The 22,750-nt window shown below is 45.5% G+C and overlaps 1 protein-coding gene across 3 annotated transcripts in view; it reads right to left on the bottom strand.

Moving 5' to 3' along the window:
• The window catches only part of FAM234A (family with sequence similarity 234 member A), a 31,266-nt gene extending 13,198 nt beyond the window's left edge, over positions 1 to 18,068 (bottom strand). Inside the window, exon 1 of one of the 3 annotated variants that reach the window (XM_004270378.4) lies at positions 17,972 to 18,068. The gene's annotated coding sequence lies outside the window, so the exon portion shown is untranslated. Of the gene's footprint in view, positions 1 to 17,723; positions 17,807 to 17,971 lie in introns of those variants that run through there. The other 2 variants (XM_033429344.2, XM_033429342.2) reach the window with 2 other exon arrangements.
• Positions 18,069 to 22,750: the final 4,682 nt, after the last annotated feature.

The raw sequence follows: 22,750 nt of genomic DNA, 5'->3' as shown, positions 1-22,750 counted from the left end.
GTGGTCCCAGCGAGGGGAGTGTGAAATATTTAACATGCGTAGATTCTTTTAGCAAAGCAAAGAAAACTGAATGAGAGACCAGAATGCTAAAATTACTGATTTTAAAAGCTCTATCTATAAAGTTCTCTTTTGTAAGAGCTTTAGAATGTTGGGCCAGAAACTCAAGCTCTCTGAACCACGGCTGTGCAAGCACGAGGGCACCTGCTCAAAATGACAACCACTCACGTCCCACTTACAACCCTGTTTCCCAGACCTCGTTTGCGGCTGGCACACCTGGAGACCAGGTCTGCACAGGGAATCCGCTTTCACAAACGCAGGCGCATGTGGGGATTGCAAAGCGCTGGTGAAATGCAACCAGGCAGTCTGTGAACGCAGTGGGGTGAGCACAGAGGTCCCTCCCGAGCCATGATCCTCACCTTGGGCACATTCACCACCCGATCAAATCAGCCTGTCTGGGTGGGGCCGGGCAGAAGGCGACTCCCAGGTCCAGCCACCTGGGAAAAAGCGCTGGCCCAAGAGTCTGCCCTTTTGCTGTGGTCACCCCACTCTCACCACCACATGGCTAGATTCTTCCTGCCTCCTGCCCTGCCATGGAGACGCCACCTCCCCATTGCCAGCCTGGAGGAAAGCAAATAAAAGGGAGGAAGAGCACCTTCCTTCCATCCAGCTGCCTGGGGGTTCTTGTCCTTGGAGTTCTCGGCAAGCTTAGTAAAGTAAACCCCAATGCCGATGACCCCAAGCCAGTAAGTTAAACCACTCCTTTTCCTAGTCAGTCTTTCACTCCCTAAGCTAAGAAACAAGGACAGTGCAAAACGGTTACTGATGTAGTTTGGAAGAAACAAGGACAGTGCAAAACAGTTACTGATGTAGTTTGGGTTTTTTTTTTAAGTCAGCAATAAATTTATGTGATACAACGTGTGAAAGATATAAAAGCATAACTGCCCTTCCTCTTGTAGCCCCCAGGCTCAAGAGGAGAAGCGTGGTACTAGTTTCTTACGGCTCCCTCCAGAAATATTCTGTGCACTGAAAACCATAAAGTGTGTTTTAAAATGTGAGTAGAATAATCGAGTTATAAACCTGACCTCTGAAAATTAAAGGAAATATGAGCCCGAACTATTCTCTAGTCCCTGCTACACAGGTTTCCTTGTTAAGTCAGACCAATGGTGCATCATGGAGGGAACACAAGGAATGCTATTGGTCCCCCAGTGAGGGCAGAGAGAACCCCCTCCCCATGCTACCACCCATCTGGATGTAGAAGCAGAAAGGGAAACTCTCTCCAAACGGTCCTTAGCAACACAGCTGGGGAGTCAGGTCAGCACCTACGGTCTGGCCAAGCCCGCATGCAGGGGAGGACAAAATAAGACCCATCACAGACCGGATGGTGGACGGACAGAGGCTTCAGGAGGCCAGCCCCCTCTGCAGGGGCCAAGGCAGCCCCGCGAGACCAGCACCCCGTGGGCTGACCTGGTCCAGCGCCATGTTGCGATAAACATCGCTGCAGGAACCACCTTTTTAACCAGCAGACGTTGGCTTCTAAAACTGTGAATGAGCCACTAAGACATCTGTTGAGGTCATAAACTGATCCGAGATCAAAAAGAATTTGTGAGAAACTCGTTTAAAATCGCCAATGAGGGGACTTCCCTGGTAGTGCAGCAGTTAAGAATCCGCCTGCCAATGCAGGGGACACAGGTTTGAGCCCTGGTCTGGGAAGATCCCACATGCCACGGAGCAAGTAAGCCTGTGTGTCACGACTACTGAGGCTGTGTTCTAGAGCCCACGAACCGCAACTACTGAGCCCGTGTGCCACAACTACTGAAGCCCATGCGCCTAGAGCCTGTGCTCCACAACAAGAGAAGCCACCGCAATGAGAAGCCGGCACACTGCAACGAAGAGTAGTCCCAGCTTGCCGCAACTAGAGAAAGCCTGCGCGCAGCAACAAAGACCCAATGCAGCCATAAATAAATTTACAAAAATAATAAAATAAAATCGCCAATGGGATCCCCACCTCAATCTTAGCTTAGTATTTATTTGTAGCTCGAATCATTTAATTCTCATGAGCATATTAGTTTGAGAATGTTTTTCTAAGTTTTATACCCTATAAGTGAAGACCTAAAAAATTACTCATTATATAAAATGAAACAGCCAATGTGCAAGATTCATTTTCACTTACCTAATAAATCACTTTCAACAAATACGTTAATATTTTCTTAAGGAATAATGACTTCCAGTCATTCAAAAACTAAAAATCAAATGTTCTGTGCCAGGAATGGTAAGTGTGCCTTTCTAAGATCATTTTTGTGTGTCATTATTTTTATTCTGGAAGTTTTAACTAATCAAAGTGGTGGTTCAAAATAAAATTTGGAAAATTTAGGAGCGTATTGATTCTGTTCCTGTAACAGAATTTCATGGGAGGACTTCCCTGGTGGTCCAGTGGGTAAGACTCCACGCTCCCAATGCAGGGGGCCTGGGTTCGATCCCTGGTTGGGGAAGTTCCACACGCCATGTGGTGCAGCCAGAAAAATAAATAAATAAAATAAATAATAATGATGTCTCTTGGCCAGTTTGACTTTAAAAAATATATATATTTATCTGTTTATTTATTTATTTGGCTGCGCAGGCTCTTCATTGCAGCATGCGGGATCTTTATCTGTGGCATGCGGGAATCTTTTAACTGCGGCATGCGGGATCTAGTTCCCTGACCAAGGATTGAACCCACGCCCCCTGCATTGGGAGCACGGAGTCTTAACCACTGGACCACCAAGGAAGTCCCCGTTTTGACTTTTTAACACATGGCATCTTTACTAAGTGAACTGGAAGGTCTGTCGTTGGCGGAACTCGTGCAGTAACTTGTGATGATAAGTCATTTGACCCATGATAAACACTGCAAATAGCACACATTACAGCCACTGTGGAAAACAGTGTGGAGGTTCCTCAGAAGACTAAAACAGAATTACCATATGATCCAGCAATCCCACTCCTGGGTATATACCCAGACAAAACTATAATTCAAAAAGATACAGGGAATGGGGCTTCCCTGGTGGCACAGTGGTTAAGAATCCACCTGTCAATGCAGGGGACACGGGTTCGAGTCCTGGTCCGGGAAGATCCCACATGCCGTGGAACAACTAAGCCCGTGTGCCACAACGACTGAGCCTGCGCTCTACAGCCCGCGAACCACAACTACTGAGCCCATAGGCCACAATACTGAAGCCCGTGCGCCTAGAGCCCAGGCTCCGCAACAAGAGAAGCCACCGCAATGAGAAGCCTGCACACCACAACGAAGAGTAGCCCCCACTTGCTGCAACTAGACAAGGCCCACGTGCAGCAACGAAGACCCAACGCAGCCAAAAATAAAATAAATTTATTAAAGAAAAAAAAGATACAGGGAATTCCCTGATGGTCCAGTGGTTAGGACTCAGCGCTTTCACTGCGGTGGCCTGGGTTCAATCCCTGGTTGGGGAACTAAGATCCTGCCAGCTGTGCGGTGAGGCCAAAAAAAAAAAAAAAAAAAAGATACATGCACCCCAATGTTCACAGCAATGCTATTTACAATAGCCAAGACATGGAAACAACCTAAATGTCCATCGACAGATGAATGGATAAAGAAAATGCAGTACATATATATACTGGAATACCACTCGGCCATAAAAAAGAATGAAATGATGCCATTTGCAGCAACATGGATGCAACTACAGATTATCATACTAAGTGAAGTCAGAAAGAGAGAGACAAATACCATATGATATCACTTATATGTGGAATCTAAAATATGCCGCAAATGAACCTATCTATGAAACAGAAACAGAATCACAGAGGAAGACTGGTGATTATCAAGGGGGAGGGGGCTGGAGGAGGGATGGATTGGGAGTTTGGGGTCAGCACATGTAAGCTTTTATATACAGACTGGATAAACAACAAAGTCTCACTGTATAGCACACAGAACTATAGTCAATATCTTATAATAAACCATAATGGAAAATAATATTTAAAAAGGCATATACATATATATATGTATAACTGAATCACTTTGCTGTACAGCAGAAATTAACACATTATAAATCAACTATACTTCAATTTTTAAAAATAGTGTATGTTAGCTATAAAATCATAAAGAGAACATCTTGTCAAGCTCCAGAATCTACACACACTTTTAGGCCAGAAGAGTTCAGAGTTTTATTCATAACTTTGTAAAATGCTATTTATGTATGAAACAAAGCAGGAAAACATATTGAGAGGGGTTGTGTTTACAGAATACTTCAAGGTATTACTTTTCTTAAACGTACATGCCTACTTAAGTAATATTTAAGGAAGTCAAGCAAAGTAATAGTACAATTCCACTGTTGTGTACGTTGTCAGTGACAAAAATAAAAATGCTTTCGTGGTTAAAAAAGAGAAAGAGAGAGAGAGATTAGCACCAAAATAAAAGAACCCTAAATGCATGTACGTAAGGGTACAGGATGGCGAGAAAGAGCAGATTTTGAAGCTGGGTTTGGTAGTGAGCTCTGCCTCTGGATTGTGGCTTTCCTCAGTTTCTTTTTCCTATTAGGTTGTTGGGAAGGTTTGGGTAGTGCATGTAAAGCTGGGGGCTCAGTGTGCGGCGGGGGCGCAGGGGGGCGACTCCCTCCATCGTTGTCACCACCCTCTCCCTGTGCTGCTCCTTCTCTTCTCCAGACACAGAGACCTCAGGCATCTCACCAGCGCCCTCTTTTCCTGTTAAACGAAGTGTTTCAAGCCTGGAGCTGCCCAAGGAGTTGAGGGTCTATATTTGAGATCCTGAGAACCTGAGCTTCACTAAGGAACACAGTTTCTTTGCACTGAAGGGTCCCAAGTCCTCCAGTGAAGTCCCATGACCTCCCACCCCTCCGTAAGGGGGCTTCACAAAGCCTGGGTCCTACACCACTGGCAGCACACAAGACAATTTAGGTGGTGCCAGGTGAATATTTTTATTTCTAGTTATCTCTGTATTTTTTCACGGATGTCTTTCCGTTTATGGTGACAGTGGTCTTAGACTTCCGGTAACTGATAAAGGTTCTTTCCTTAACTGTTTATTTTGAAATTACTGCTTTATAGGAAGTTGCGAAGATCATACCGAGAAGCCCCGTCTCAGCCTTCCCCAGCGGTTACAGCACAACTGCAGAACCGTATCAAAACCAGGAGAGCGACGTCGTAGTTCTATGCCATGGCGTTCCCTGTGTAGATTCATGTATATCAAGATACAGAACTATATTCCATCACCACAAAGAGCCACACCCACCATCCCTCTCCCCTGGCAACCACCAACCCGTTCTTCATTTCTAAAATTTTGTCATTTGGGGAATGTTATGGAAATGCAATAACATAGTACGTGAACTTTGAAATTGGTTTTCACTCAACACAATGCCCTTGAGGTCCCTCTGTGTTGCTGCTGTATGAATACAGTTGATTCCTTGTATTGCTGAGTAGTCGTCCCTCAGTATCCACAGATGCTCAAGTCCCTTACATCAAATGGGATGCACATAACCCTACACACACACCCCTCGCCATACACCTTAAATCATCTCTAGATAACCTATAATACCCAGTACACTGTAAATGCTATGTAGACAGTTGCCAGTGTGCACTGAACTCAAGTTTCACTTTTTGGAACTTTCTGGATTTTTCCGCCTGGAATACTTCCAATCTGCAGCTGGTTGAATTCACGGATGGGGAACAGGGGATACAGACAGCCAACTCAGTTTTTAAAGAAATGGCAGCTTTGTAGTTTGTTGCTCACATATGTAGGATTGCTGTATTTTCTGTGTGGCTCAGCCTTTTTATCATTGCACAATGCCCGCCCCGTCCCCAAGTAATTCTCGCTCTAAAGTCTTATCTGACATTAATAGCTCTTCTTATCGTCTCTTAATGTTTGCATGGTATATCTTTTTCCATCCTTTTATTTTCAATCTACCTATATCATATATTTGAAGTAAGTTTTTTTTAGACAGCACAGGGATCTTTTTTTTTTCTTTTGGCAGTGCCACACGGCTTGCAGGATCTTAGTTCCCTGACCAGGGATCGAACCTGGGCCACGGCACTGAAAGCACTGAGTCCTAACCACTGGACTGACAGGCAAGTCCCTGGATCATTTTTTTTTTTTTTTTTTTTCAAATCCACTCTGCAAATCTGTATTTTCAGACCACTTACTTTTAAGGAAATTATCCATATATTAGGCCTTTATTCTGCCTTTTGTTGTTTGTTCTCTGTTTTTTGTTTCTCACTTTTGTTCTTCCTGACTTCCTGTGGATTACTTTATGAATAAGGGAAATATTATTTACAATTCTAGTTTTATTTATCTAGGTGCTTTAGCGTGTTTCGCTGAAGATTTTTAGTGGTTGATCTGGACATTATTAGACACACCTAACTTAACACAGTCTCCTGCTGTCAGCATTTTCCTAGTTCAAGTGAAGTGTAGAGACCTCACGTCCCTGCTTTAAGCCTTTACCAGTCTGTGTATAATAGAATTGTGTTAAATATCTCCTCTATATACATCTACACATCAGTGTTATATTTTTGCTTCATTCATGAAACATAATTTAGAAGACTCAAGAGAATGAAAGTCTATTATATTTACTCATATTTTTGCTTTTTCTGTTGTTCTTTCTTTCTTCCTAATGTTCCAGGAATGCTTCTCTTAACATTTCCTTTACGTTTCAAGAACCTCCTTCAGTCATTCTCTTAGAGCAGGTTTGCTGGCAACCAATTTATTTTCCTTCACATGATAATGTCTTTATTTCTCCATCATTCCTGATGAATAATTCCCCAGATATAGAATTCAGTGCTTGACATTTGATAGGTTCTTTTCTTTCAGCCCTTGAAAAACATGATGCCACTTCTTTCTGGCCTTCACGGTTTCCAGTGAGAAATCTGCTGTCCTTTGAATTGTTTCTCCCCATAACTAAGATGTCAATCTCTCTTGCTGCTTCCAAATTTTTTTCTTTATCTTTAGTTTTCAGAAGTTTAATTACAATGTGTCTTGCCATGGGTTTCTTTGGGTTTATCCCGCTAAAGGTTTGCTCAGCTTCCTGAACCTGTAGGTTTACACCTTTTGCCAAGTGGTGGATATGTTCAGCCATTATTTTGGTTTTTGGTTTCTGGGGCAGCAGCACAGCTGTGAGAATCCGGGGTGGGAGAGCTACAGCCCAGGCCATGGGGACTCTGGACATGGCTCCCTCCTCCAGCTCTGTGCCCCTGGCCTCTCTGGTGTTTTCTCTTAAAGTGTATTTAACTAGAAAAAGTGAGTTGATTAAAGAAAAGTACTAAATAAAAATAACTGTGTAGTTATGCTGCGAGTATGGCACAATCCTGAGTGGCACATGAATGAAGTGGGAACACTGCTTTCTTGGCCTTTTCCTGTCCCTTCTGGGGACACCTCCACTCCTGGAATATGGAGCCAAGCCCTACACGCTGCACAGTCCTGGTTACTAGGAATTTGCCATATTCTGAACTAAAATCTGCTCTCCTGTAACCGTCCCCTGATCCAGATTCTGTGCTTTGGAATAATATCTAATCCCTTTACCTACATGTAAGCCCTTCAAGTGTCCAAAGAGCATAAATTAAAAAACTGTGTTTGGGAGGTTGTCACCCGCTACCCCCACAGCTGTGGCCCCCATGACGGGTTGCAGACCCTCCGGTGTCCCTGAAAAGCCTAATCCTAACACTTCCCTGTGTCTAAGTCCACCTAAAACATCCTTTCCTTTCAAACCCTACCCACTCCTCAAGGCCCATGGAAAATGCCATCTTATTTATGAAGCCTTTTCTGGTTCTTCTAACCAAATGTGACCCAAAGCCAGTCTGGCTTTTTTTTTTCTTGGCAGTGGGGATACTTGTTTAAAAGGGAGGTCACAATTTAGGAATGATTCCCTATCTAATCTAAGTCACCACAGGTGGCGGTGTAGTCTAGAGCAGGGGCTGGGACTGGAGACCCCCTCCCATCCGAGGCACCCGGGCAGAGACCCCCTCCCATCCGAGGCACCCGGGCATCTACCCAACCTCTCTACACCAGTCAAGGTTCCTGTTTGCCAAAAACACTTTAGCTAGTGTAGGCAGAAAGAGAATTTGTTGGAAAGAGATTAGACAGTGTCCAGAATGAATGGGGAGACCAGAGAGTCAAACTCAGAAAACGGGTGGACGCCAGGGATGCAAGGTGGCTGAGGCTCCATCGGGCCCATGGCCGTGGGGGCAGTCTGGTTCAGACACAGCCGCTGGCACCAGGCCCTGCCACCCCCAGGCTCTCTCAGGGGGACCCTCCGAGGACAGGCTGGGCAACCCAGCCCCCTCGGCTGGGACCCTTTCTCTCCACTACACGCTCTCACCAGCTCCCTGGAGAAGTCTGGAGACAACACCAAGCACAAACTGGCCCCAAAGAAACACAGCTCTCAAACGTAGAGAAGCAGTGGGGAAACGTCACACCTGGGCTTTCCCAGTCCTGTGGGTTGAGCCACGCAGACCCCAGGCCTCAGGACACTGCACTGTGAACAACACCAATGGCCACAGCCCTCACCTCGGGCAAAGCCTGACCTCACAGCGTTATTTTTATACTGGGGTCAGTAATAAAAAATTACAAAAAGTGAAATACTGAATTGTGCTTTGTAACATCTTTGAATATTTGACGGGCTTCATGCAGAAGGGTGGCAGCAAGATGAGGGCCAAAGGGCAGAAGCCACAGCAGCCATTTCAGCTCCTGCGAGGCAACAATGCCCTCCAGACGGAGGGTCCCAGCGCAGGGACGGCTCGGGACGCTCCAGCTCTGGTGTTTTCCGACTGGAGGTTGAAGCAGAACTGGTCCTAAGCGCTGCTTCCCGTCATCCCTCTAAGAGCAAGGACTTCACTCACTGTTCCCGCAGAAATCCCTGGCTCACTTGCATTACTCTGAATAATTTCTTTTTTTTTTCTTTTAATCATTAACAAAGTTCCAAGTTAAAGATACTTCATAACAGATAGGTGAAAGATACTGTGATCCTTCTCCAGGAAAGGTTTCTATTCTTCAGGAGAGAAAGCTGGGTAGGGAGGGCATACCCAGCATAACCAACTCAAGTAACAAAACTTTATTCACCTAAAAACAAACTGAGTTGGACAGAGGGAGAGATGATAACCTCTCTATTTGACACCTCGAGAATCCTCCCCCTCAGCCGGGTCCCTAAGGGCAGGCGGTGGGACCGCAGTGCCAGGTGGGGAGGGGCAGTGAGGATGGGCCCGTGTCAGGTGGGTCGGTCCACGTGCCAACTGTGCTGCTGGCTGCACAAACGTCCACATGTGATAGACTCTCATATCATCAGACACACAGACAAGGGAGCCCGTGTGAGAACTGGTGAAACAGGAATGGGGCAGGTCTGCGGTGCAGTGATCAGCACTGTGCCAACATCTAGCTCCCACCTCTGATAATGCGCTAGCCCCAGGGACGTCACCACCAAGCCCGGGGGAAAGCACTTCAAGCTTTTTGTAATATCTTGTGAGTCTATAATTAGTTCCAAATAATCAGTTAAAAAAAAATAATAAAAACCCTTGCGGGGCTTCCCTGGTGGCACAGTGGTTGAGAATCTGCCTGCCAATGCAGGGGACATGGGTTCGAGTCCTGGTCCGGGAAGATCCCACATGCAGTGGAGCAACTAAGCCTGTGCACCACAACTACTGAGCCTGTGCTCTAGAGTCCACGAGCCACAACTACTGAGCCCATGTGCTCCGCAACAAGAGAAGCGACCGCAACGAGAAGCTCGCACACCGCAACAAAGAGTAGCTCCTGCTCGCCGCAACTAGAGAAAGCCTGCGCGCAACGAAGACCCAACGCAGTCAAAAATAAATAAATAATAAATAAATAAATTTTAAAAATTAATTAAAAATAATTTTAAAAAACAAACTTTGAGGGCTTCCCTGGTGGCGCAGTGGTTGAGAGTCCACCTGCCGATGCAGGGGACACGGGTTCATGCCCCGGTCTGGGAAGATCCCACATGCCGTGGAGCGGCTGGGCCTGTGAGCCATGGCCGCTAAGCCCGCACGTCTGGAGCCTGTGCTCCGCAATGGGAGAGGCCACAACAGTGAGAGGCCCGCGGACCGCAAAAACAAACAAACAAACAAACTTTGAGCAAGGGAGGGGGGTCAGAGCTTCCCCAGGGCCCGGCGACACCTCAGAACCGCCCGATCATGAAGCTTCTGCTCCAGAGGTGGGAACTGTTTCTGTTTTGTTCTGTTTGTTCTTGGCAGAACATCAACCACAGTGCAGTTCTACGAGGACATCCAAAAGAACAGCCAACCCCCAACCTGCCACTATTTCAAAATAATTACAGCCTTTCTGCAAACCCCCCACGGCAATCACTTCCCTTCCCACTGTGGGGAAAAGGTCCGTGTGGTTCCTTGCTGCTCGTGTACAGTGACACCCGGGAACATGTACAGTACCACGCAGGTGCCCGAGGTCACGGAGGGCCCGGGAGCAGGTCTGCCCAGACAGCAGGGGAGCACTTGTGGCGACGGCGGGGCCCCAGCGCCGCCAACACTGAGGACACGCCTGATCCTGAGCCCAGGTGTTGTGGCAGAAGGCTCACACCAAAGGCACACAGGCAGTTCAAGGTGCCAACCTGACCCCCAGCAGACGCAAAGGGTTATCCCTAAGCCGAATCACTAAGTCTGTGAACTCCAGGCTTTTTTCCTTTTTGTTTCAAATTGAAGCTGCTGTCGTTAAATTCCACATAAAGAAGTAAGAGAAACTTAAAAAGTCTTTTGCCTCCAACACAGCAATGAAGCAGCTGCAACCATAACCTAGAATAAAGCGCATCCCTGAAATCAGGTGTGTTTACTAGTTCCTCGTTGGCCAGCACAGAAAAGACCCATAGCCACCGGCCTATGGGCTCTAAGTAACAGGCCCATTGGAAAGACAGGCTTCTGGAAGTCCAACCTGGGCATAAAAACGCATATTTCTGTGTTAGCTAAACTCAATGTGAGAAGTCTGGAGAACAGGGGTCCTGGGGAACATCAGGGCAGCAGATCTTAAGGGAAACACAATGCACATTTGTACACATATACAGAAAATTAAAGGAACACACTTCCCAGGTACTGAAAAGGAATGAAGTTTTCACTTAAAACAAAAGCTGTTAGGACACAACAAATGAAGAAAAGATAATAAAGGGAAAGACTCTGAGGTTAAGAGACTTGTATCTTTACCTCATTTGCATCTAATGTCCTTTTCTGTCATTTCTAACTAGCTCGTGGTCTTAAGGACAGAGATCAGAAATTGGTTTACAGGATTTCCAGACAGTCACTGACTGGGATTTTCTCCTGCCACTTCTGAGCTTCTGAAATGATGACTATGCAGCGCACTTTTTGACTTAAATGTCAAGTAAAACGAAACAAAAAAGAAATGAAGAAAAATGTGAGAGATGAGAAAGAAAATGTATCAATATGATACATATTAGGGTAAAAGGTATGAGTCTAAGAATAACCTGCTTGAGATAAACATGCAATCCCTGTGTACAGCTTTTCAAAGGGCCACACACCTGCGGGTGTGTCTGCTCAAGGCCAAACCTGCCCTCCTGCCTCGTGGGGAAGGACAGTAAAGCCCAGTAACAATTAACATTTGGAGGGGCAGGAATACGCAGTATTTGCATAAAGGAAATAACTCCTTTTTCTCCAAGAGCTCTTTCTCTGAGAACAGTTTACTGAGACAGAGAGAACAGAAAATTTAAAAATAAAAATGTCTCTAACTTTTTTTGATGGATAAAGAAAGCATAAAGATTCTAACAGGTGAGACACTGAGAATAAATAAGCAATGATGCTGTTAAAAAAAAAAGATTCTAACAAGGGCAGGGACTTTGCTGGTGTCTCAGTGCATAAGAATCTGCCTGCCAATGCAGGGCACGTGGGTTCGATCCCTGGTCCGGGAAAATCCCACATGCCGCAGAGCAACTAACCCCGTGCGCCACAACTACTGAGCCTGCGCTCTAGAGCCCGCGAGCCACAAATACTGAGTCTGCATGCTGCAGCTACTGAAATCCACACACCTAGAGTCCATGCTCCGCAACAAGGGAAGCCACCACATTGAGAAGCCCGCGCACCGCAACAAAGAGTAGCCACCGCTCGCCACAACTAGAGAAAGCCCGCATGTAGCAACGAAGACCCAATGCAGCTAAAAATAAATAAAAGTAAATCTTAAAAAAAAAAAAAGATTCTAACAAGGGCAGAGGGAAAAGGGAAAATTGCCCCAACAAATAACTGACAATTCTACAGATATTATGAAAGTAGGGGGTTTAACCTTTTTAAACTAAAATTTGGTAAGTTTTTTTTTTGGGGGGGGGAGAAAAGATCACTTCAGGGGACTTTAATAAGAGATGCACCACCACCCCCAATTTTTAAATTTTCAATTTTACAGAATTCTTTTCGGACAACGAATCAAAGAGATCAGACTTTGAAAATTAAGCACTTCCACTGGAAAGGTAGTTTGCGTATTTTAAAAATTGGTTTAAACTAAGTAAAATTTTTGTTCAGTTTAAACTGGATGCCTTAAAATCTTAACTCTGGTTTTAGCTGAGAATTTTGAGAACTTGGTACTACAGTCAGCTCTGTGACAGAATACGGAAGGAGTAGCCCACTTCTATTTGCCCAGACAGAGAACACCTTCCTCCACTCACACAGGAATAGCTACTTCTCGTATTACTTGATCTCACTAGGGTGACAATTTCACAAAGTAGACATTATTTTAATCAAAGGTACCTGCAAATTAGAAAACACACAGAGAGAAAATACATTTAAACAGGCAGAGGAGAGGCTTGGAGGAAACAGCAGATGAGCTTTTTAATTTTTTATTATTTTTTTTTAATTTTTATTGGAGTGTAGTTGATTTACAATGTTGTGCAGATGAGCTTTTTAAATGGAGAAAATATGTAAGGAATACTTAGGAAAAGACTCTGATTATAGATTAACTTTACTATCTAGCTTCACCAGTTAGTAATAGAAACTGAAAGGATTTTGTCACTGGATTAAACCATGAAAAGATCAGTTTACCACTCTTGGACTGTGTACTGATATGGTCCAGGGTGACTCTGAAGGTGCAGCTGAGAGTGGAGCAGATTTCTTTCTTTCCACTGGGGAGCTCTCACCCCTAGTTCACACTCAGCGGGGTTACTTTTCTAGAGGACAGAAATTACATTGGACAAAACATACTGCATCTTGTCATGTACCCACTGGGCATGTGTTTTATCTGCAAATCGCCGTTGTCCACTTGGCCTTGCTGTGATTTGACCAGTAAGGGATCCTGGTTTTCTTTTCTTTTCTTTTTTTTTTTTTGTCTGTGCCAGGCGGCTTATGGCATCTTAGTTCCCCACCAGGGACTGAACTTGCACCCTCAGCAGTGTAAGCGCAGAGTCCTAACCTCTGTACCACCAGGGAACTCCCAGGGATCCGGATTTTCAAGTCTTCCCTCAGGATGGTCCTCCTGCCAGGAGGCCCTCTCAGTGCTCCGAGCCTTGGCTGGACTACCATCAAGCCTACGTGAGCACCGCGGACCAGGAAGGCCACCTTCCACCTGAGAACTCGAACTTTTTCTTTCAAAGCACCCATAATACTCCTCCCACAGCCTCTGACCGAGAGCTATTTTAGGGCAGCAGGACTTCCCTGGTGCTAAACAAACGACAGACACTTAGTAAGTGTCAGTTAAACTAAGTGTCAGTGAAATGCGGGAGAGAGCTTTTGGGAGCCATTCCTTGACAAGAAGGTGAGATAAGGCCCATCAAGTTCTTCATTCAAGAGCTTGTCTGGATGCACAGACCTCATGACCTGTAATCACAAACCGATCTTTTTTTTTCTGGTACGCGGGCCTCTCACTGTTGTGGCCTCTTCTGTTGCGGAGCACAGGCTCCGAAAGCGCAGGCTCCGGAAGCGCAGGCTCCGGAAGCGCAGGCTCCGCGGCATGTGGGATCCTCCCAGACCGGGGCACGAACCCGCGTCGCCTGCATCGACAGGCGGACTCTCAACCACTGCGCCACCAGGGAAGCCCCACAAACCGATCTTATAGTGTGAGTGCTCAAATGCTCGTCCCCAAAGCCAGCTGTGACATATACAAATGGTTTAGGAATGTCTTATACATTAGGAGGCCTGTGTCCCGGCCCAGTGGCCCAAGTGTTCTGACAGCACTTCAACCAGAGGCATGTGAGAGACGCCCACAGAACCCAACTGGGCAGACTGGGTTTTCGGCTGAGCAAAGCAAAAGTCAGACAATGACGGCTACAGTGTTCAGCCGTTTACAGCCGAACAACTACTTCTTCTCTTCACCAAACAATAATCTCAAGACAGACAATAGGCCCTTAATCATCTTTCAAATGAGAACAAATTTTAAGGTCATGCATGGTTCCCGGTTAAAGGCAAGTGTTTCACAGGCAGGTCAGTGCTTAGGACCTGAACCTCAGCACACAGTTCCTCTCCACGAGATGCAAAACTTTCAGAGTAATTGAGGGCAGCTCACATACCACCTAAAAGGGAGTTACGGAGAAATGGCTACCAGAATTTCAGACAAGCAACTGTTACACAGAACAAGTTTTGTAGGTTTGTCTGTAAAATAACATGGAGTAAGCTTTTTTCATGAGTTCTAAGGAAGATTCAATTTCCTTTGATTCCCCCACAAATCAGTGTTTCTTCTTGTCCTTACATTAAGGACAGCAGAAGCTCTTAAGAAGATAAAGTATAATTCTTACTTGATCACTTTTGATCAACCCTATAAATATGCCTTAAGTTTACTTATTTACCTTTATTTTTTAAAAACCTGTTGTCACATAAATGTTTAAATATTCATGAAAGTAGAGACCACCAGCCCCATTCATCCACGACCCAGCTTCAACAATTACCAACACAGAGCCAACCTTTTCCATCTACAGACCACACTTCTCTCCCATGCCCCATCTCCAATTTCTTAAAAAATTTGCTCCAATTTTTAAAAAGTTAGAGATATGCCACTTGATCTCTCAATATCTGCTTCCTGGTTATTCATTTAGGAATCAGCATTCTTCTTTTTGGACACTACATCCAGACAACCTAAGCTCCATGAAGGATTTTACAAAGTCAGAGTGGGAACAAAACTCACTAAGTTTGTGGTTTTTCTAAAGACTGATTTCGGGTGAGGTACGCAGTAAATTTTGCAACAACCACAAACCCTGTAGATTCTGACGTATCTCTTCAGTTGAACCCCTCCTTTCAACGGCCGCTACTTTAGATCGTATTTTTATAACTTCTCACCTGGATTTCTGTAGCCCTCTCAAACCTTCCTTGATGCTGCAAGAGACATCTTTCTAATATCTCCTGATCATGTCATTCCCCTGCTTGAAACTCTTGACTGACGCTTCACAACTTTAGAACAAAGCTCAGCCACCTGAGTTTGCCTGCAGGTATTTCCACCACCTGGCTATCGCCTACCTCTAGTATCATGTCTTCCCAAACCCTATACCCAATGTCTGTTCCCCCATCACAAGGCTGACCTACCAGTAACTCCTACTGGGCCTTCATAGCCCACTCAAACCAGTCCCCCACCCACCCACCGCCCACCACTGCTCCATACCCACTGAGCCACTGGTGAGACCTACCCCCAGATGGTGAAGAACTTCGGAGGGCATCACTCGTTTATTGCCTGTCTTCCCAGGACAAAGCATAGTGCACGGCATAAAATAAACATACACATTCACCTGTCTGAATAAATGTCCAATTCTTGCTATGCTCTCCTTGTAAACTTTTCTAACTGTTTTGAAATAGATAGCATGTATCAGACATAGGGGTCAGTTTGACTACCTGACATCCACTCCTTCTCGCTGTAACAGCACCTGGGCTTTCTTTGGGTAAATCCACTTTCCCACAAGCTTAGTGTGGTTCTGGTAACTTTGGGGAGGGCTCCTTATCCAGGGCTAGCTAACTAATCAGATTCACATGATTAGGACCCAACTGAATACTAGATCTGGAACTGCAACTGGAATTACAGGAATAGGCACTCTTTTCCCACAGGAGTGGTTTTAAAATATGTTCACAAGCTCTTTGATGTGCCTCCCTTCAAAGGTGAAGTCTTTAGTACCTAGTGATGCCAGCAAACAGAATATGGCAGGAGCAGCAGCAAAATTCCAAAATTAGATCATAAAAACCATGGTGACTTCCACTGTCCTCTCTCTCCTCTCTTATCGCTTGCTCTGAGGGAAGACAACGACATGTGAGGACGTGGGCCCTGTGGCTAGGAAATGAGGATTCCAGCCAACAGCCAGCCAGTAAGGAACTGAGGCCTTGAGTGAGTGGACTGTCTTGAAGTCAGACCCTCTGGTCCCAATCAAGACTTTAAATGACTGCGTCCCCAGCCAATATCTTGGTTGTAACCCCATAGAGTCCTTTGGGACTTCCCTGGCGGTCCAGTGGTTAAGACTCCACGCTCCCAATGCAGGGGACATGGGTTCGATCCCTGGTCGGGGAACTAAGATTTTGCATGTTGCGTGGAGTGGCAAAAAAAAAAAAAAAAAAAAAGAATCCCATGAGAGTCCTTGAACTATAATCACCTAATTCACTCCTGAATTCCTGACCCACAGAAACTGGTAATAAACGTTTGACATCATCATCATTGATGACAACATCATCATTGATGTTGATTTGTTACAGAGCAGCAGATAACTAATACAAGCAGGTAGAGCAGAGGCAGGAACCTGAGAAGAAGAAAGGCAACATAGAGAGAAACAGGTCAAAGAGAAAGTGTGTGAGAGGATGGTAGTAAGACCCCCACACTCCATCACTAAATCCTGATGATCTCATTTAAGCCCCTGGCCCCATCTATTTCTGGTCCCCTGGACTTTCCTAAGTGAAAGTAGGTGGAATGCCTCCAGAGGTTGATCTAGTTTTAATGGACGCTTGACACTTGAAGCCAAAAGCACTCCAATCCATGCAACAAGGACTCAGAGAACTGGTAAAATGCCCAAATAAATGTCCACTTCATTGATAACAGGGTCATTTCCATTTCACTCTTTCCTGATCCGTATTCTCTCTTTAGCATGCTCCATATTTTGCTTATTTATCTTACTTATTATCTGTATCCTCCCATAGAATTGAAGCTCCTTGAGGACAGGAATTCTGTCTTGATGAGTGCTATATGCCTGGCACCCAGGAGACACTCAGTACTTGCTGAGTTCATCTAGGCTGCTGTAACTTCAGGCTCACAGGGAAAGTGCAAAGAGAGCAATGGAGCCATCTGGTTGAGGCTCAGAAGAGCATTAGCAGCCTAGGGGTAGGTGAGCACATCACACAAGCTCCTCAGCTGAAATCACGGAGTTGCAAGTATTTGCAGTTGTCTATACCCTGATAACCTATCAGTCAGCTCCCAGGCAATCAAGTCATGGGGGAGGTGAGAACTCTCACAGACTGACAGCATTCTTCCCCGCTTTTAAACTCTGCTTTGCTTTTGCTTAGTAAGACAGGCTGTAGGGAGCAATCACCTCTATAGGTGAGTAACCATCAGCTGAGCTTTGGATTACTGAGCCAGTCGTCAAACAGACGCCGTCCTAGAAAGAGGACATGCATATCTGACCCTGGCGAGAGGCAGCTCATGGACATACTATTTTAGTATTAGTATATTTTTAATTACTTCCAGGCAACCAGTGCAGCGATGGCTAGCTTGCCTCCTATGCAGCCAACTGGGGTGGGAAGGTTCCTAATGGGAGTTAAATCCTGTCTTTGGGGGAAAGTGGGGCTGAACTGAGCGCCACACAAACCCAGGCTGCGGCAGTCGGTCCTGCCAACCCGCTGCGCTGCCCGGCTCCCGCGTAGCTCCTCCACCCACAGCGCGGCGCGGACACGCACGGACTCCAACGCAGGGCGGTGGGTGAGAGCACGGGCGGGCTTTTGGGGCTGGGGTCTCCCGGGGCCCCGCGCCGACGCGGAGAGACACGGCCCGAGAGGGAAGAGGTGGACCCGCGCGAGGCCGCGGAGCGCACGCGCGAGAAGAGGACGCGCTACTCACCCGCCGCCGCGCCCTCCCGAGGATGCCAGAGCTGCTGCCCGCGCCGCCACCAGGCTGCTCGGCCCCGCTCCCGGCGTCACTTCCGGTCGGGCGGGGCGGAAAGCGCGCTCAGGCCCCGCCCCACGGCCGGCTCGGTTGCTGAGCAACGCAGACGGTAGTGTCAGTCCCGCAGATTGCCTTGGGGGTGCTGCCGGTCCGCTCCGGTTCCGCGGTTGTTAGCGCGTTCGAGCGTCTTTAGTTGGTTTTACTTGAGTTGGCCTGACGTTTCCTCTTCCGGAAGTGCCTGTTCTGGTCGTTGGTCCAGGTTTCTGCTGAAAGGCTTGTCTTTTCGTGTTGTTTCCTGGCGCCCTGTATTGGATATTAAGTTTTTGTCGGTGGCGTGTGTTGTAAATATCTCGGTTTGCGTCTCGTCTTTTCACTTTAATATTAAAAAAGTGCCAATATTTTATGGTTAGTACTTTCTGTGTCTTGTTTAAGGAATCCTTTCCTACCCCCTTACTCTCCCACGTATTTTCCTAATGTTTTTTTAAAGTTTTGAATTTAACATTTAAGTCCTTAATTCAGGTTGGAGTAGCTTTAGTATGGGGTAAGAAGGTAACTTCATTTTTTTTTTTTCCATTTGGATAACCAGGAGTGCTAATGCCATTTATTGAGTTAGTCCCTCTTTCCCCCAACGATCTGGCATATTTTTTAAAAAACAATGTATATGCATGAGTTTCTGTTGGGTTTTTAAAATTCAGCTCTATTATTTTTTAATTTAATTTTTATTTATTTATTTAAATTTATTTAATCTATTTATTTTGGCTGCTTTTGTTCTTTGTTGTGGTGCACGGGCTTCTAATTGCGGCGGCCTCTCCTGTTGTGGAGCATGGGCTGTAGGCGCGGACCTCAGTAGTTGTGGCTCGCGGGGTTGGTTGCTCCGCGGCATGTGGGATCCTCCCGGACCAGGGCCCGAACCACTGTCCCCTGCATTGGCAGGCAGATTCTCAACCACTGCGCCACCAGGGAAGACCCTATTATTTTTTTAAAATAAAGTTATTTATTTATTTTTGTCTGCATTGCTGCACGCGGGCTTTCTCTAGTTGTGTTGAGTGGGGGCTACTCTTCGTTGTGGTGCGCAGGCTTCTCATTGCGGTGGCTTCTCTTGTTGCGGAGCACGGGCTCTAGAACGCGGGCTTCAGTAGTTGTGGCTCGCAGGCTCTAGGACGCAGCCTCAGTAGTTGTGGCGCACGGGCTTAGTTGCTCCGCGGCATGTGGGATTTTCCCAGACCAGGGCTCAAACCCGTGTGTCCCCTGCATTGGCAGGCGATTCTTAACCACTGCGCCACCAGGGAAGTCCTCAGCTTCATTATTGATAACTTTGTCCTAATGCTCACACAAGGTGTTCTGCATCAAACCAGGTTTCTTGTTAATTACCCCACAGTAATAGTAAGTATGAAACATCCCTCACACCTCCCACAGGCCTCCCCCGACCCAACCCATTGAGAACTGATGGAAATTTTTCCTTTGTGAGTGGACTGACACAACATCCCTAGGTGAGGGATTCAGAGAAATGACTTCCATCTGTTCATAAAGGGAAAGAGACATCTGTCCTCCTCATCTCCTGAAAGGATCCCCTCTGGACTCAAGTATTTTGATATTTAGATGAATCTCTCCAGGCCCAGGCAGCCCCAGGGTACCTGGGCACCTAAGCCAGCCTGAAACTACTTGACCCTCTCAGAAAGATAAGGCAAGTTATTATACTTTTGAATCACAGCAATTAACTAGACAAATTACTACAGACTTCTTTCTCCTAAGTATCTGAAGAGTCTCAGGGGACTAGGGCTTTTTACTGGAGCACTGGGAAATGGAGGGAAGTCTTAAATGCCCACAGCTTCTTCCTGGGATCATTACATTCTCTTCTGGCGTGCAGGTGCCACACAATCTCAATTACAATACCCTTATAGTAACTCGTGATACCTGGTTGGACAGGTCCCTCCACCTTATTTTTCTTCTGGAAAGCTTCAGCCATTCATTCTTCGGTCAAAATCACAATCAGGCCAAGTTCCACAAAAGAACCCTGTAGGGCTTTTCAGTAGAATGGTCCCCAATCTGTAAATCACACTGGAGAACTGACATGATTTATCTTCTTACATAGAACGCGGGCTCAGGATTTCCCTGGTGGCGCAGTGGTTCAGAATCCACTTGCCAGTGCAGGGGACACGGGTTTGAGCCCTGGTCTGGGAAGATCCCACATGCCGCGGAGCAGCTAAGCCCCTGTGCCACAACTACTGAGCCTGTGCTCCAGAGCCCGCAAGCCACAACTACTGAGCCCGCATGCTGCAGCTACTGAAGCCTGCTCACCTAGAGCCCGTGCTCTGCAACAAGGGAACCCACCGCAATGAGAAGCCCACACACTGCAACGAAGCGCAACGAGGAGTAAACCCTGCTCACCACAGCTAGAGAAAGCCTTTGCGCAGCAGCAAAGACCCAATGCAGCTATAAATAAATAAATAAAAAAGAACACGGGCTCAGACTCTCTCTGCACTTAATTTAGGCCTTCTGTGATGTCTTACAGTAAGATTTTTATTTCTTTTGTTAGATGGCATTTTGCGGTTTTCAATGCTATTGATAATATTTTCTTGGGCATTCCCTGGCAGTCCAGTGGTTAGTACTCTGTGCTTCCATTGCAGGGGGCACGGGTTCGATCCCTTGTTGGAGAACTAAGATCCCACAAGCCGTGAGGTGCAGTCAAAAAAAAAAGTGTCTTTAAAAAATATTACATTTTCCATTGTTGGCATATCGAAATAGTGCAAAGATTTACATATTTTTTTTTAACCAACAACCATTCTAAGAATATCTTTAATACTTTGTTGGTGGATTCTTTTGAACTTTCTCGGAATATAATCATATAATCTGAATAAAGACAATTTTGTTTCTTCCCCCTTAATCCTTATGTCTTTATTTTTCTTGCCATTCTGAGCTGATAAATAGAAGCAGTAGTGTGCATCTTTGTCCTGTTCCTGATTTTAAAGAGAATATTTACAATAGTTGACCATTTGCTGTAGGATTTTTTTTTGTAGATACTCTTTAACAGGTTAGAAATGTTTCCTTCTATTCCTAATTCCCTAAGAGTTTTTTTTATTTTTGTGAAATAAAATTCATATTTTATGGCAAGACAAGAAAAATTTAATCATAAAAAATTCTTCTCTGCCCTTTGCCTCCTGTCTCCCCACCACTGTGCATTGTATATCTGCATTATGCATCGACCAAACCTCCGCATCTGCAGAAATACCTGCTCAGCCATAAACAGCAGCGTTCTCCCAGCACCCACAAGAGGGCTCCTTAAAAGATAACATTCTTTCTTGATCTTGTACGGGACCACATGACCTACCACAATGGCACTTAGATCTGGATCATGTAAACTGTCAATAATATGTCATTTGATGTACAGCCCTCTGTCTCAAAAAACTTAAAGAACTGTTCCTTTACTTCTAATGGGCAGAACAGTTCTCAGAGCTTTCTCAGTTGCTCTTCCTGGGTTATAGTCCTCAAATTTGGCTCGGATAAAATGTTTCATTTCTTTCTCAGGTTGATTGGTTAATTTTTCATCTACATCATCAATGTGCATTGAATTTTATTAAGTGTTTTTTTCCTGCATCTCTTGCGATGATTATGCAGTTTTTCTCCTTTAATCTTTTTTTCCTCTCCTTTAATCTTTTAATGTGGTAAATGCTATTAACTTTCTAAAGATAACTGATCCTTGTATGCCTAGATTAAACCAATTTGCTTATGGCCTATTATCCTTTTACATGTTGCTGGATTTCATTTGCTGATATTGTTTAGAATGTTTGGCTCTATGTTTATGAGTGAGGTTGGATTATACAGCACTTTATTTTACTATCCTTGTCTAGTTTTGCTATCAAGATTATATTGGCCTCGGGCTTCCCTGGTGGCGCAGTGGTTGAGAGTCCGCCTGCCGATGCAGGGGATACGGGTTTGTGCCCCGGTCCAGGAGGATCCCACATGCCGCGGAGCGGCTGGGCCCGTGGGCCATGGCCGCTGTTGGCCTCATAGAATGAGTTGGGGAATATTTAATCATTTTATATTTTTCAGAAAGGGTTGTGGATTAGAATGGTCTGTTCCTTTAAAAAGTTGGGTAGAAAACCAGTCTTTCACCAATAAAACTAGGTGGGCCTGATGCATTCTTTGAGGAAAAATTTTTAAATAAGATTTATTAATACCTTGATGCTGGTGCATAAAACCCCAACTTATTAGAGGAGGAGGGGACAGAGGGAAACTTCAGATACTGAGGTGACGTTCTGGGTAATGTCAACTGAAAAAAAACACAACAAACCACACACACAACATGAGAGCTGTGAGTTCAGTTTTATCTGCAGCTTACTGAGGACTGTAGCAGGAGAGACAGCTGGTCAGTGAGCTCTGAACTTTGGAATGGGGCGGGGCTGGGGGGCGGGGTCAGTATATATTATGTACATGTTTTTGGTGAGGGGAGTAATGTGCAATCAAGCATACATCTTGGTAGAGGCTACTGCTAGTCATGAGGGGCAGATGTCTCTGTTAATTATTTTACTGCTTTTCTAGGTATGAAAAGATGCAAGAAATTGGGTTCATAAAGTTTTGTAATGAAAATACCTACCTATCTGAAGGCCTGTTCTGCCAGTTTTCCCAGAGCACAGAGGGCCTTGTTCCTGATCTTGGCCCTGAACTTCTTTCAGGGTGTGTTGAAGGTCAGCAACTGCAGTGGCTGGTCACCTAATCATTGTAGAGCCAGATGGA

Source organism: Orcinus orca, chromosome 16 (genome assembly GCF_937001465.1).
Source record: "Orcinus orca chromosome 16, mOrcOrc1.1, whole genome shotgun sequence".
In the NCBI taxonomy this organism is placed as follows: Eukaryota; Metazoa; Chordata; class Mammalia; order Artiodactyla; family Delphinidae; genus Orcinus; species Orcinus orca.
The sequence above is the reverse complement of the archived record's forward strand: the minus strand, read 5'-3'. Positions and strand labels throughout refer to the sequence as shown.